The following is a 16663-nucleotide window of genomic DNA, read 5'->3' on the forward strand; positions in this document are numbered from 1 at the left end:
AAAGATCACGCTCACAAGTACCATACGTAATTTTATCCATGACCATAACGAAAAATTATGTTTTATAAAAGAAAATATGTTGAAAATAAGTCCTCATGTAATCACATATCATGGCATGGATTTTAGAATCAATACGTTACCAGGTAGGTCATGATGTAGGAGGCCATGATTAGTAAAGAATGGTATCTAAGGCGTTGGATAAATAACAAATTATAATTAATTATACAATTTTAATATATAGTATATATATATATATATATATATATATTTTTTTTTTTTTTCATTTTAAACGTGTATTCTCGTCTTTTTGAAGTTTCAGGGATTATTTAGAAGTGTTCACGGGACTAATGTGATTAAAATAATTTCACATTTTACTTCTGTAAACTTAGAGGAATATTAAAACGTAATTTATCATGGTTTCTGTTTAGCTCAGTTGACTAACGCGTGTTGTTTTAAAATCCTAAATCCTATAAACCCAACTTCGCAGGTTCGCCTCCCAAAAGTTAAATTATTACAAAATTAAAAAAAAAAAAACATATTAGATATGGATGCAATGCACAAATTACGACGTAGTAGATAGAGAAAAGAGGAGATTGAGTGTATGTATATTTAAGAAGTGGTAATAAAGAAGTAGAGGTAGTGACATCTAGTAACTAATATATTAACTTCTTGAGCAATAGTCGAATGGAAAAGTATACGTGTGTGGCGGGTACTAGGAAAATACTAATGAACTGTGAGATAAAGTTCAAATTGTGAGCTAAAGTCTAGTGGAATAAAGTAATGTTGAATAAAAGCCTACTTTACAAACGCAAAAGTATTTAGTAAAGGCATGCTTTTCGTTATCGTCATGGATAAAATAATTTAACTAAAATTAATATATAATTTTAGTAATGAACCATTAATCGTGAAATAAAGGATTTTCCTGTTACACAACGCAGAACTGCACGCATTGTATTCTTCACCTGACATAATTAGGAACATTAAATCCAGGCGTTTGAGATGGGCAGGGCATGTAGCACGTATGGGCGAATCCAGAAATGCATATAGTGTGTTACTTGGGAGACCGGAGGGAAAAATACCTTTGGAAAGGCTGAGACGTGGATGGGAGGATTAAAATGGATTTGAGGGAGGTGGGATATGATCGTAGGGACTGGATTAATCTTGCACAGGATAGGGACCGATGGCGGGCTCATGTGAGGGCGGCAATGAACCTGCGGGTTCCTTAAAAGCCCGTAAGTAAGTAAGTATGTTTGCAGGTATATAAGTTGGAGATCAGTAGGTCTACTCACCAAGTTACAGAGCCAGCAGCTTTCTTGTTACCATGGAGTTTTCTTTCAGCAGGTTGCCACACACGAGTTGGGAACGATCGTCAGTTGTCCTGCAATAAAGAGACATAGTGGATTTACACAGACAGTTGAGAACTTCACTTTTCTATAGAAGAAACTGCTAATGTACACTGGCATTCTTTAGAAATGCCAGCAAACTTTTATCGTTTCCCGGGAACTATGATAAGTAAACAAAATAAAGTATTGTAAATCCCAGCCTACGGATTTTTTACTTGATTATTTAACGACGCTATATCAACTACTGGGTTATTTAGCATCGATGGAATTGGTGATAGTGATATCGTATTTGGCGAGATGAGGTCGATTCACCATAGATTACCTGACATTTGCCTTACGATTGCGGAAAACCTTGGAAAAACCCAATGAGGTAATCGGCCCAAATGGGAATCTAACACCCGGTCCACACCTGTGGAGTAACGGTCAGCGCGTCTGGCCGGGAAACCAGGTGGCCCGGGTTCGAATCCCTGCCGGGACAAGTTACCTGGTTGAGTTTTTTCCGGGGTTTTCCCTTAACCCAATACGAGCAAATGTTGGGTAACTTTCGGTGCTGGACCCTGGACTCATTTCACTGGCATTATCACCTTCATTTGATTCAGACGGTAAATAACTTCAGATGTTGATACAGCGTCGTAAAATAACCCAATAAAATAAAATCGAACACCCGCCCGAGCGAAACTCCGAATCGGTGGGCAAACGCGCTACCTCCTCAGCTACGCCAGTGGCTATTTACTCTACTGTTGCCTTGTTTGCTCTGAATCTGTTAACATTAATTGTTTTCCATTCAAATTATGTGCTTAAGATAATATAAAACTATAACAACATCCGATTTCATCTGCAAGGAGTGAAAGAAAGATACACAGAATGGACGTGAAACATCCTGCAGACTTTTAGAGCAAATCCCTTAAGTTGTAGATAACAAAAAAGTGTCATACTATATTAGTGGAAAGTTCATAGTTTTCTGAGAAAAATAAAAATGTCCCCCCCCCCCAAATGTTTAACATCCTCTTATTCGGTAACTATTGCGAATAGGATCGTGATTTTTGTCCATATCGATAGAAAATCTAATAAAGAATCATTCTGTGGTGTTCGGGTAAAGGGGTATAGGGTAAATTAGGGTCTGTTGGACAGTCGGGCATGTTGGACACTTTGTACTTTAACGTGTTACCTCGCCACTTGTGGACACCACATTCTGCTAGAAGTCAGCCACGAGTGGGGCTACTTCAGTCATTGACTTCTAGCAGAATGTGGTGTCCACAAGTGGCGAGGTAACACGTTAAAGTAGAAAGTGTCCAACATGCCCGACTGTCCAACAGACCCTAATTTACCCTAAGTCATTTTTTTTTTGTCCAGGTGGAATGTTGTTCCCCAAATGAACACACAAGTTAAATTATACAAGTGGGTGTGCAAAAATCAAAGAATACAAGCAGTTGATGTGTTTTATTTGTGTAGAAAATTATTTGTAATAAGGGTTCCAAGTTTAATTTTCATTTATCTCCGAACTCATTTTTATGACATCTCCCTTTACCCAAACACCACAGAATTTATCCCTCTGGCGTATTTCAATAACATGGACGGTTTTCGTGTAAATTTAATTTGAAAACCGCTCATTTCAAGCCAATGAACAACGTGACTACCATGCAACGTTGTAGCCAGAAGGGAGGTGGGAGGTAGTTCACCTAGGGAGACATACCTGAGTTCGTTGACCTCCTACGTCTGTATTACGAGAAAAAAATACCCAAAATAGATCGAAACATGTTAACAAGGTAGGTTAAAATTTAACACAAGAAAGTCATCATTAGACTTCGTTGAATTGCCACACGCAGCATGCAATGACGTTGCCGATATACGGTAGTATAGAGGAGGTGAGCGACCGCCCGGTCTCGTAGTATAAGCAGTTCATGTTAAGAGTTGTGACCGGTCCAAATAGATGGAGCAGCTACAGCTAATGTATACCTATGTAAGCACTTGTTTTTGCATTACTGTGGTTGGAATAGTCAAAGCTTAACATCTGTTCAATGCAGAAAAAAATTCAATCAAACATACTACAATGAGAGTGTTGCTGTTCCAAATAATTCCCCCTGGAATACCCTTACCCCCGCAGCCAGTCTTGACACGTTAGAGAACGTGGTTGGATGCTGCTATTGGAAGATATTCTGTTCATTGATTCTAATTTTAAAATCGTGTCCAAAAGCATCACCCTGCTAGAATCGTCTAAACTACAACTCTCAGAAGCCCTTAATATAGTGGATAAAGTATCACAAACCGTTATCAAAAATAACAATTCACTAATTTCAGAAAAAGTGAAATGTAAGTTGAGAAACATTATTGCTAAAAATTCTGTCTATTCACAACTTCGTATTATAAATGATGTACCATCAGGTCACAACAAGACGTCTGAAGTTGGTGTACTAAAAAGTAGTGTCTTTCCGTTCTTCAAATATGTACGTATTACATCGTCTGATGTTGAACATACATTTTCCCAAAATAAAAACTGTTTAAGTGACCATCGGAGGAGGTTACTTTGCAGTCGCTCAAAATGTACGTAACTCTTCACTGCAATGCACATATTCAAGGATGATGTGAGTATCTTACATTAAATTTTAAAAGTTAATATATTTCAGTATAAAGTAATTGTGTATTTACATGTTTAGACATTTCCTACTTCAAACCTCATTCATTATATTTCTTGAATGCAGGATACAGGTTTTATTGTAACCGCAGTATACTGCTCAGTGTTTACATTAGAGGCATACTCCATCCTTTGCACGCCCCCTTTTCATACAGTTTATACCGCGTCCGCAGTAAACCTTGCGATTCTCGTGGCAATTCCACGAAGTCTACTTATCACACATATTCCGAACCGATACAGTGTTAAAAGTTGTGTAATCAAAATGTATAAAAATTAGGCTGTGTGTTAGTAGCGATGTTCCCAGACTTTGAAACTTCCAACTTAATTTTCTAATCAACCGTGCATTTAATCACAAAAGTAATATAGGTTTCCTATTCATTTAAGTGTACCCTATCGTCCCTTACAATCTGCAGGGTTATTTTACTTCAACTGGAGATATGACAATGTTGTTTATACTCCACGTGGAGTTGACAATCAGCACATCAATTAAAATAATATGGCATCATTGATAGATATACAGTATATTACCGCTCCTTGTGATCGGAGCTGTATCTGATATAAACAAAGTCTTATCTTATCTTTTCAAAGGAAATCCTTGTATTTGACACTGGCTGGGTATTAATTGAACTCGAAGGCTATGTGTGTATGTATGTGTGGTACATAAAACACAGGTTCATACGTGTACGAGCTATTCCATATGAAATCGAGCAGTAAAAAACCTCGCATTTTTTTATATTCTAATTTTTTCCCTATTTATACAAGGTGCTGAGGAGAGTGCATTTTCAAAAATATACTATCGAAAGTCATACAGTTTTCGTATTATTGAGCGACAAATTTAGCGTATTTTATAAAAACAAGCCTCTTTCAGCGCTCAGAACTCTGGAACCATTTATTGCAGAACATTGAACGGGAGCTCATTTTGAAGCTGACATTTGGTAGGTTATGTTAAGAAGTAATCCTTATTTTTATTGTATACAGAGAGACAGATAATCTGATTTTACTTACTTTTAGGCTTTTTACCCATTTGTAAAAGTGTAAAAAAATATATAGAGAAAAAACCTTGCATTATTAAGAGGGATTGGGCATTGTTTGCTTAGTGGCACGGCAATAAGTTTTCGAGGGTATTAAATAAATTATTTTCACACGCCTAGACTTGAAAGGCGCAATACAGCACACACTGGCCGAGAGATGAAGATAAGCGAGCGCTGGGCGTCATTTTACTCCTGTGTTTATGAAAACCTGTGATAACGCTACCCCAGCTATGCGCTACTAGACGAAACATCAAGTGTTTATGTCTCCTGGCCTTGCTTGCCTAGGCTAGCTCCCGCCTCACAGTCAGCTGGTTAGTTCACGCGCGTACTATTTATTTTCTTTATTTGATATTTTCAATACTTTCTTATCAACGTGCCATCAGTAAAACATATGTGTTTATTTGTACTTTCAATGCGGAATCTAACTACATATTTTAAAAATATTTTCTCCTTGGCAAAGGCGTCTTAATGAGGAAAAATCTAAATTTCTCCATTTCCATAAAAAGTAAGAAAATCTGTTTACATGTCAATATAAACTTTAATTTCTCAGCATCAAAATGAACCATGATTTTGATCATTGGGTGAAAGGGTTTCGGAGCTACAACTGTTTAAAATTGCTAATTTTATGAAAATACGATAAATTTAAATATTTTAAATTTAAACACTATGAAGTTCTGATGCCTCAAACTTTGCACAAAGCATTGTATCACAGTTCTCTACGTACAAAAAAAGTTTTATTGTATTTAGAAATTGTAAGGTCAATTTTCTCTATATTTCGGTCGATTTGAAATGAAATAGCCCGTACGAAAGAACAGACAGGATATACAGTAAATATCGACGAAAGAAGACGAAGTACAAAGAAAAAGATAAAAAATAGAAAATGAGACGGAAAACAAACTACAAAACAAATAAAAGATAAATGAATTTAATGAGAGAAATGAAGAAGTAAAGCAAGAGAGAAACAAATGAATAAAAAAATGACGAGTGATAAAAATGAAGACTGAAAAATAAAAGAAGGCTTACTAATTAAATTGCATTAGGTCAGACGTTAGCAACCAAGCAACATCACCAGGTTAACAAAACAAATGCACTAGGCCAGGCGTTAGCATCCTTCAGATTTTTATCATTTTCGTGTTATTACGGGACCAGCTGACAATTGCTATCAGATGGAAATGAAGTTCTCTGTACTGGGATAACGGTGACAACCTAGACGGCGGAACGTTGCGCCTGTAATTCTGAACTGTGACGTCATCTGACTTTATACATACTAATTACTGTTAATTACAGCAATGCGGTATCTTGACTGCCATGGCCTTAACTAACGGCTGACAAAGGTTCGATGGATGCCACGGTCTTGGATTTCAATCCCAAGGCGTGGATGTTTATCAGCTGTTATGCCATCTTCTGTGTTTTCCTGGGTTATAAACTATAAACAGTAATATCTTTGGACACATGACAAAGGAACTGGAAAGTGATGTGAATGAATTAATTCATGAAGGAAATGGGCGGAGGAACATGTAAGGGGGCATATACACATTTGGAAATGCAAAAAGTGACTTTCTTTTTCTTTTTGTTTAATGGACATTCCTCAACAGCATAACAAAAATGTTTTAAATATATCTAATACGCCTTTTCGAATTATGATCTAGAAAGTGAGATGTATCAATTGATTTGGTTGTTTAAATATGGATACAAATTTTCATCTGAGGTAAACCAGCAGTTGTAAAATGTAAAGTTCAATTAATGGATTTTTGTACGGTTTCTTCTTGCATAATTTTTTTTCTTATTCGTAGATGATATTTGGAAAATGAGGAAGACGGATAAAAGAAGGGAAATTTAAAAAGTTGAGCATGAGGAGGATTACTTGTCACGTACATAGACACGCGAGTCGGTCTGGGTAGCGTAGTCGTTATAGCGCTGGCCTTCTATGCTCGAGGTTGTGGGTTCGATGGTATGTAAGTTGTTTAAATGCGACATGTTCATGTCAGTAGATTAACTGGCATGTAAAAAAACTTCTGCGGGACAAAATTCCGGCACATCCGGCGACGCTGATATAACCTCTGCAGTTGCGAGCGTCGTTAAATAAACCATAATTTAATTTAGACACGCGAAATATTTAAAGAGGATTTAATGCTAAAATACCAAATTTGATCAAAACGAATAATGTAGTTTAATAAAGTTGGCAAGGACAAAGGCAAAACACATACAAAAATAACTTTTGTGCGAGATCGTGCGTATTTGCTTGTTTTCCGCACAGAACCAATACGCGGTAAGTGTGAAATACCACATTCAGTATTCCCAACGTAACACACATAACAATATCCCTCTTCTTACCGCTTAAGCGCGACATTCATTTTACTGCTTTAGGCTTTTAACATATTATTTTTAGAGACGTTTAACATTGTAATAATTATAAATTGGAAACTTACCACTGCAATTTCACCTAAATTGCAATGTTAATTATTGTTTTTAAATATTTGCAAAAATTAAGTAAAGTCTACTACTCCACGAAACTTATTGCATTCCTGATACAAGTAACATTAAGGAAGCCGTGAAAAAATCAACAAGATCCAGATGCCGATGTTATTACTGCAATATGTTATATAAATAATATTGTTAAAATATTAAAATAAAAAATAAATCATTACATAACCTTACCGTTTGTTTCAAGTTCGCATTTATAGACTGGGGGGGGGGGAAGAAGACAGACGTATATCACGGCCTGCTGGAGTATTGTAAACACAGAAAACATTTTAAAGCAACAATGTTGAAGATAGATATTTTTGTTTTCCAAAATTGCCGTCATTGAACAGAAACCAAGATGGAGATTTCATTGCAACGAATTAGAAATTCCTCTTTCAGGTATGTAATAAACGATCTTCGCATAAAATAATGTACGATACACGAGCGGTATGTTTGTTTTCATGTTCTCGGAAATTAAAAAAGCTCAACTACGTTTCGCTTTTTCAATCTTTTCCTCGACCATGAAAACGTCAACATACCGCTCTTGTAACGTATAGCTATTACTATTATCCCTATTATAAATTTCGAAAAATTTTACTTTCAAAATGCATCTTTTCTGGAGAATAGCCCAGATACGAATTACCACTTCTTAGCTATCGATATATTAAATTAGCAACTTAAATATATTATTTATTTTAATATCGATATAATTATATTTTATTTTTATTTATTAAGCTTATTATTCACGAAATAATCTTATTCAAATATGACGCGAGTTCTCATCTTTGCGGATAATTCACTTACGCTACGTGAAGGAAAATTATTGATACTCTTGTTATATTACGTATTATAATGGACAATATGAAACAAATATACTTCTGTATGAAAATATATCCTAAAAGGTAAGCGTACGTTGAATTTTGAGAGCCACTGTAAGTATGAAGGCAATTCCTGGGCATATGCTAACAGTAAGAGTTCAAATCTCTTTTAAATTACAACTCCACGAGTCCTTCCGAGTCAGGCTAGAAAGGAAAGCTACGAACCTGATTTTAACAGTCACCAGACCCTTCCCTCGGCGTTGCTTGGTAACGCGTTATCTCCCGTGATGTCGAATACTTCCCCTCGGCTAGGTTATATTGATTTTAGCAGAAGGTGCGTTAATCTTTAAGCAACATAACTCCCGTAGGTGGCGCCCCGAGATCAAATTCCGCTGCCAAACCTTGGCTTATTTCCTCGCGCCAGAACTGTCAACAGTTACATTCACAGCGGTTCACTTTCTACGTATAAGAGCAGTGCATACACCTCATCCCGGATTATTACGAAGATGATACGTATTTTCTCACACGTTCCACGACTTTTGATAATTCATTTCTTGCCATGTAAATTATATTTTTAGTTTTAGCTTTACTCAAACTATTGTTCTTCAAAAGATATACGGGCTATTCCATCTCAAATCGACCGAAATATAGAGAAAATTGACCTTGCAATTTCTAAATACAATAAAACTTTTTCTGTATGTAGAGAACTGTGATACAATGCTTTGTGCAAAGTTTGAGGCATCAGAACTTCATAGTGTTTAAATTTAAAATATTTAAATTTATCGTATTTTCATAAAATTAACAACTTTAAACTGTTGTGGCTCCGAAACCCTTTCACCCAATGATCAAAATCATGGTTTATTTTGATGCTGAGAAATTATAGTTTATATTGGCATGTAAATAGTTTTTCTTACTTTTTATGGAAATGGAGAAATTTAGATTTTTCCTCATTAAGACGCCTTTGCCCACGAAAAAATTATTTTAAAAATATATGGTTAGATTCCGCATTGAAAGTACAAATAAACACACATTTTTCACTAGTGCACCGTTGATAAGAAAGTATTGAAAATATCAAATAAAGAAAATAAATAGTACGCGCGTGAACTAACCAGCTGACTGTAGGTAGTCGAGACAGGCAAGGCCAGGAGACAAACACGTAATGTGTCGTCTAGCAATCATGGCTGGGCTAGCTTTACCACAAGTTTTCATAAACACAGGAGTAAAATGACGCCCAATGCTCGCTTATCTTCAGCTCTCGGCCAGTGTGTGGGGTACTGCGCCGTTCAAGTCTAGGCGTGTGAAAATAATTCATTTAATACCCTCGAAACTTATTGCCGTGCCACTAACCAAACAATGCCGAATCCCTCTTAATAATGCAAGGTTTTTCCTCAGTATTTTTTACATTTTTACAAATGGGCAAAAAGCCTAAAAGTAAGTAAAATCAGATTATCTGTCTCTCTGTGTACAATAAAATTAAGTATTACTTCTCATCATAACCTACCAAATGTCAGCTTCAAAATGAGCTCCCGTTCAATGTTCTGCAGTAAATGGTTCCAGAGTTCTGAGCGCTGAAAGAGGCTTGTTTTTATAAAATACGCTAAATTTGTCGCTCAATAGTACGAAAACCGTTTGACTTTCGATAGTATATTTTTGAAAATGCACTCTCCTCAGCACCTCGTATAAATAGGGAAAAAGTTAAGAGTATTAAATAAATGCGAGGTTTTTTACTGATCGATTTCATATGGAATAACCCATATGCATAATTTACCGTGCACCTAAATCAGATCAACTTTAGTTTCCTGACATGAACACAAAAATATTACTTATAATACAGAGTGTCTATAAAACAACATCACAAAATTAAACTGTAATAATTCACTACTACTAAATATGTTTTAATTTTGTTTGATATATAGGGTATTTCAAAAGTCAGTTCAAACATTAAACCGCTATAAATATTATAATATTTGAGATAGGGAAAAAAACAAAAACTTCAAAGTGTTGGGAAAACAGCGGGGTTTACAAAACATTGGGAAGATGTCCGCCGTTCTCTTGTTCAACGTACAGCATTCTGTCTGCAACACCATGCACAGCATTTTGCAGATGTCTTTGAATATTGGCAATTTCTTTCGAGATGGCATCTTTCAGTTGCAGTAGGGTTGTTGGATATGTCAGGAAAACTCGTTCTTTAAGGAACCCCACAACCAAAAGTCGGCCGGATTGAAATCCGGGTCGACCTGGTTGACGAGTTGGTATAGCGATGGCCTTCTATGACCAAGGTTGTGGGTTCGAGCCCGGTCCAGGTCGATGGCATTTAAGTGTGCTTAAATGCGACAGGCTCATGTCAGTAGATTTACTGGCATGTAAAAGAACTTCTGTGGGACAAAATTTCGACACATCCGGCGACGCTGATATAACCTCTGCAGTTGCGAGCGTCGTTAAATAAAACATAACATTTGAAATCCGGCCCCACAACCAGCCCACAGTGCCAAAGTCCCTGGGTTCATTACAAGTATGATTACCTTTTTGGCATAAATATGCATTCTGCAAGTAAATATATGCAGTGGGGGATGGAATTACGCTAAGGGAGAAAGCGCTGCCATCATTAAGCACAATTATTATTAATGGTACAGCGAGAGTCGCCCTCGCTGCACGTAACAACTCTTCCAACTCTCCGTGCGCTACTAAACGGACGGGGAGAGGGGTGCATTCTGTCAGAACTCAAAGGCACTTTCCGACCTTCACACCAGCACGCCGCACCGTATGCTGTCGTTGTACAGCCCACGCCAAAACTTAAGAGGGCACTCTACTAAAAAATTACAACTTTTTTCCTTATTATTTTTTTCAACCAAATTTTGAGAGCATATTTACTATGTAAATAACTAACAAAATTCAAATTTTGAACTCCCAAATGTTTTTGGCATTTGATTTTTATTTATTTTTTCTATTTCTTTTTCAGAAATATTTTCAAAACCATGTTTTTAGTAGAAGATCTCACTTTTTAAGCTTTACATTCACAAGACATAGAGCGGGCATGTCAATTGATGCCCACAGGAGCAAGCGCGCGCTTTAGAGCCCAGGAGAGCCTGAACGCTTCACAGTGGAAAGGAAAGAGACAGACGAAAGAGGTGGTATATGCCGCTTGGTCGAGCTATATTCAGGGATGGCCAGCACTGATTCAATAGATAAAGGGAAGAGAACTTATTAAAACTGTATCCATGTTAATTTTTAGATTTGCCTGAGAAGTATAAGTGCATTATAAGAATGTAAGTTTTAATTTTAATGCTCATTTTTCACAAGTTTGATTTTTTATTCAAAAGAAATATTTTCTCAACTTTTCGTATAGAAAAGTGAAATTTTCAGGTATAGGCCTATTTAGTAGCCTTACAGAATGTTTTCGTAAATCTAATATACCGTACATGCATATTACTGAAGATAATGTACTGAAAATATTCGCATGGAAATTGTTTGTAAGGAAATGAATTAACAAAGCAACTACTGTTACATCATAAGCAAAAGATGCGTGCCCATGTGTCGTAAAAATGTCAGCTCTATAGCTTCAGCAGATTTCGAGAAAATAATTTAATATTCTGATGATAGGAAGTTGCCCACAAATATCACCTTAAAAGCATAATGCGATAAGAGTTTTGTTATGTAATATTAGTTACACTTAAAACAGATACAGTACCTAGGTAACATTGCTTTGTACTGTAATATTGGTTTGATTAGTTTACTGGTTACTTTTGTAAGGCTAAAGATACCATCAATATAAATTCAAACTTATCATGTCATACTCAATCTCCTTCTTTGGAATATCACTTTCTTTATGAATGATGTGTTTCAACCACTTAATACAGTATAATATTATACTACTATGGAATTTAAGTGAATATTCCTTCTTAACTCTCTATTATGTTATTAAGATTTAAAACACAAGTGCAATATTAAGACATCAGTGTCAGTACTTTTGTTTTACAGACAATATAGATAATATTAAACAGAAAGAAGCCATATAAAAATAACGACATAAAATTTCACGTTCCGTTTGAAGTTTGTGCACCACTGTTTTCTTAATCCAACAGGCTGCTTATTCATATACACAACCCTTCCTCTTTCCATACTTAGCGCTTGCTGCCCGCGCACGACGTCAAGGTCAGAAAAATGCGCTTGCTTTGACATCACTGGTGTAGAGAAACATCTATGCAGTCATTTTAGGAAATATCGAATTTATTCACTTTCAAATTTTTTTTTTAATTTTTAAATTGTTATTTTTGTCTATAATTCATGAAAAAAATACTAATAAAATAAACTAGCAGCATTTCTCACAAAATAAATGCATAGGAACATGCAGCTACCTCATAAATACTTGCAGTAAAAATTACATCCAGACTGATTAATATTTGTCATAAAATAGTTGGTATTGAATCAAGAAAAATAAATTTACGGAAAAACGGATCTGAAAATAAAATTAATATTTATGTAACACATAATAATAATCCGTGGCGCTACAGCCCGTGAAGGGCCTTGACCGACCAGCCGGCTGCTGGCCTCACGCCCACATGCCGAAGCAGAGGTGGACGATCATCCAACCAGAATGGAGGTATCGTGTGGTTAGCACGATGATCCCCCCAGCCGTTATAGCTGGTATTCGCAACCGGATTTCGCTACCTATCGTAGCTCCCCAAGTGCATCACGATGCTGGGTGGACATCGGTCCCATACACTGGCCGAAATTTCATGAGAAAATTTCTTCCCCCATTTATGTAACACATACCTATTAAAATTCTCCTCGCTTCATCCATATAGTAACTGCAGGGAGCCAACTTTAGAACAAAAAGTTACTAGATTTGTAATCAGAAATTTGTGAAAAAGAATTCTTTGAAGAAAAATTACTTTTGACAAGTCTTTAAATGCGACGGACCCTTAGAGCTTTAATGTAAAAACATTTTTAAACATATTTTTAATCAGAATTGAACTTAATCCATTTGCGGTATGAAAATATACATCCTAAAGACGTGAAATAGTCAATAATAGCCGTTACTCCACAGGTGTGGATATCTGTGTATCTCTGCACTAGGTCTCTGAGCATGCGCAGTGTCTTCTATCTCGGACTTTGAATAATATCCAAGCGACCCATTACTTCTTTCTGGTGCTGTGAAGTACGATTACGACCTGTACATACTCCAATCAATGCCTCTTCATGTGCGCTTAGCTAGAACACAGACTGCGCGGGGATAGGACTGAGTTGACAGGAAGCCAACTGCTTCCAGACTCAAAATAGAGAGACATGTAGGCCAGCGATCACGTTACCTAGCAACCAGCATTTTCCAACATTTCGAAATTCCGACAGATGCAGGCAGATGCTATCAAAGCGGGTATTTCTTCCGCAGTAGCACTCAAATGTCTGTTTACTGCATTAAAACAAGCCCCTTCGCTTCTCAACGCTCGCTGTCAACAACGCCCTCATCAGCAATACCGGTACTAATTCTTTACTTTTCAACTACAGAGGCTATTCCGACAATAAGAATAAAATAAGGTGAAACCTCGTTATTAGACACATCATATTGGACACACTTTCTTGGATCCGGACAAATTTCTTACATGTAAAATGTATTCTCTATGTTGGACACCCCTCAATCCTGGAAGTTGGACACCTTGGACACCCCTTATAGTTCTATCTTAGACGATTCTCTTATTCGATTGTATTTTTGCTACCTATTTAGAGTTACTTCATTTAACCCTTGTGTTTTACAAGGATCATTAGCAGAGTGGAATGAGAGGGGGTTTCCCTTGTACAGTACAGCAACTGTGAACTTTAACATTTTCTACATTCAATATAGGCCTAATGTGGACAATATGGCGGCGATACATCCATTCATTATTACCAGAGCTAGGAAGTTGGTACCAAAACGGTTTTGTGAGCTCGGAATATTTTTTTTATACTTCTCTACTGAATGAAAAGTAATAGCGTCAGTGAACCAGTACGAGAAGCATGTACTACACGACCAAGGAGGGACCCGTCGTGGCAGAATGAGGAACTCCGTATGTTTACTGATGGAGTGTCGTCACATCCAATGCCTAGCGTTTTAATCTGGTCGCAATGTTTCATGTATGAAGACGTGTGTTTCGTAGCCAGGCGCGGAGCATTATTTATAATGCCATAAAGTTTTGTGATGAAGAAAAGAAAACTGGTTTATTCCTACCTCTATCGAAGACAACAGAGCGTGCTGCAGCTATTGCGAAGTTAAATAAGGAAACAATTAGTAGGATTAGAAAGGAAGGTGAAGACTGTGAGGACAAGAGTGTAGAAATATCGACACCAAAGTTAGACGACCTCCTGCAAATAAGGTTGAATTAGACGACATGGACAAATCTATACTAATAATAAATCTGTAGCCGAAATTTTTCTGGTAATTTTCGATTTTCCAAAAATAATTGGTCCTAACATATATAATTAACCACCCTGAAACCGAAAATCGCTTTTTTGAAATTTTTGTCTGTCTGTATGTATGTATGTATGTATGTATGTATGTATGTATGTATGTATGTATGTATGTATGTTTGTTTGTTACCTTTTCACACGATAATGGCTGAACGGATTTCGATGAAAATTGGAATATAAATTAAGTTCGTTGTAACTTAGATTTTAGGCTATATGGAATTCAAAATACATTATTTAAAAAGGGGGTTATAAGGGGGCCGAATTAAATAAATCCAAATATCTCGCTTATTATTGATTTTTGTGAAAAATGTTACATAACAAAAGTTTCTTTAAAAATAATTTGCGATAAGTTTTATTCCTTGAAAAATTTTTATAGGACTGATATTTAATGAGATAAATGAGCTTTAAAATTAAAATAACTGCCATCTAAGGCCGTGTAATGAATTAAAAAACAATTGACTTCGTCTATAAGGGGCCTTGGACAGCAACAATCGAAAGCTATGAAACATAGCCTACAGAGAATGTTTCTGTGTTTGTATGAAGTAATATCGGAAGCTAAATTAACCGATTTGTATAATTAATTATTAATTCACCATTGGAAAGTGTAGTTTTTCTAGATGGACATAATGCTATAATGTTATTACAGTAACTTCTGAGTGAATCGTGGACAAGTAAGATTAAAATAGCTTCTTATGCACAGAAAGCTTGATAGGCTAGTCTGTATATTCGTTTCCTGTATTTCCTAAAATAATTTTTATGACCAAATGAGTGGTCTCTGGATCAAATTGATCGCATTTTAATTATGCAAATACAATTTAAATTAAGTAACATATTAAACGATTTATCCTTCTATCAAACACGAATGTTCCCTGGATCAAATGTCATATTTTAATTATGTAATTACTTTATATTTATTTCTAACGGGTGCAGCGGAGTGCACGGGTACGGCTAGTGATAAAATAAAACTAAACAATAAAGTTAACTATATATACGAACATATAACATACAAAGCGTGTTAATAATAATGAAACAAGAGCGCAGTTCAGCATGTGCTTCATTTTGTATCTGATGCGGACTTTACAACATGGCCTGTGTTGTTAAGCGAATCGCAGCGCCACCAAACAAAACGGTTCGCTGTACTCAACTGATATCTACTGTTTTGGTACGAACTTCCTACCTATGATTATTACCTACGTAGTTTTAGGTTATTTTGTAGAAATTATTGGGTGCTGGAAAATAAAATCACGTACCTTACTTAGTACTCTTTACAATTCGTAGTACGCAAAGAAAAAAATGATGCCTCCTTTGGTGTAGTTCTTCTGTAGAATTACCTCGATTCCTTTTGAACTACAAAAGCTATTCAGAAAGACTAAGGTGATGATATTGTAACTGAGTGGCAGTTGAAAGTGAATGATATGAGACGAAATATAGCGGAGCCAAATACAAAATATGCCTACGATGGAAATTATGACATCATTGGAGACTAAGATATTATACCTGGTAAGGTTTACCTTGTCTCAGTAGCAATAAAACCAAGTCCCTTCAAATGAGGGTGGAGATTATAGGAGGGTTGTAAATTTTCAGGATTCCTTTCAAAACCATGTTATTGTACAGGTTACCGGCACTCAGTTTCTTGAAAGACAAGCTCAGTGACGGAACTACACAGTACGAAGAGAGATATTTTGTAATTTTATTTTGCGCTACAGAATGTATCAACTAGTCCCTTCCGCCACTGCATGGATGGACGGCATCGCTCCACTCCCCCATCGCCATAAGAACATAGACGAAGTAAGACATATCTTCTTTCTCTCTCTTTTCACAGTGAGACAAGATACATCACACAGACTTTACGTTATAAGAAGGTGATATTGTAATCGATAATCGATAGGTTGAGTAGTGCGGTATATCGTAGTCGTTTTGACATTCGAATGTTTG

The 16663-nt window shown here is 36.3% G+C and overlaps 1 protein-coding gene across 3 annotated transcripts in view; it reads right to left on the reverse strand.

Annotated features, from left to right (window-relative positions):
- Positions 1 to 16663, reverse strand: part of Spec2 (CDC42 small effector protein Spec2) — a 155274-nt gene that overhangs the window by 129211 nt on the left and 9400 nt on the right. For all 3 annotated transcript variants that reach the window (XM_069844620.1, XM_069844619.1, XM_069844621.1), the window contains exon 2: positions 1290 to 1378. The gene's annotated coding sequence lies outside the window, so the exon portion shown is untranslated. The remainder of the gene's footprint in view (positions 1 to 1289; positions 1379 to 16663) is intronic.

The sequence above is a fragment of the Periplaneta americana genome, chromosome 2, assembly GCF_040183065.1.
Source record: "Periplaneta americana isolate PAMFEO1 chromosome 2, P.americana_PAMFEO1_priV1, whole genome shotgun sequence".
Classification (NCBI taxonomy): domain Eukaryota; kingdom Metazoa; phylum Arthropoda; class Insecta; order Blattodea; family Blattidae; genus Periplaneta; species Periplaneta americana.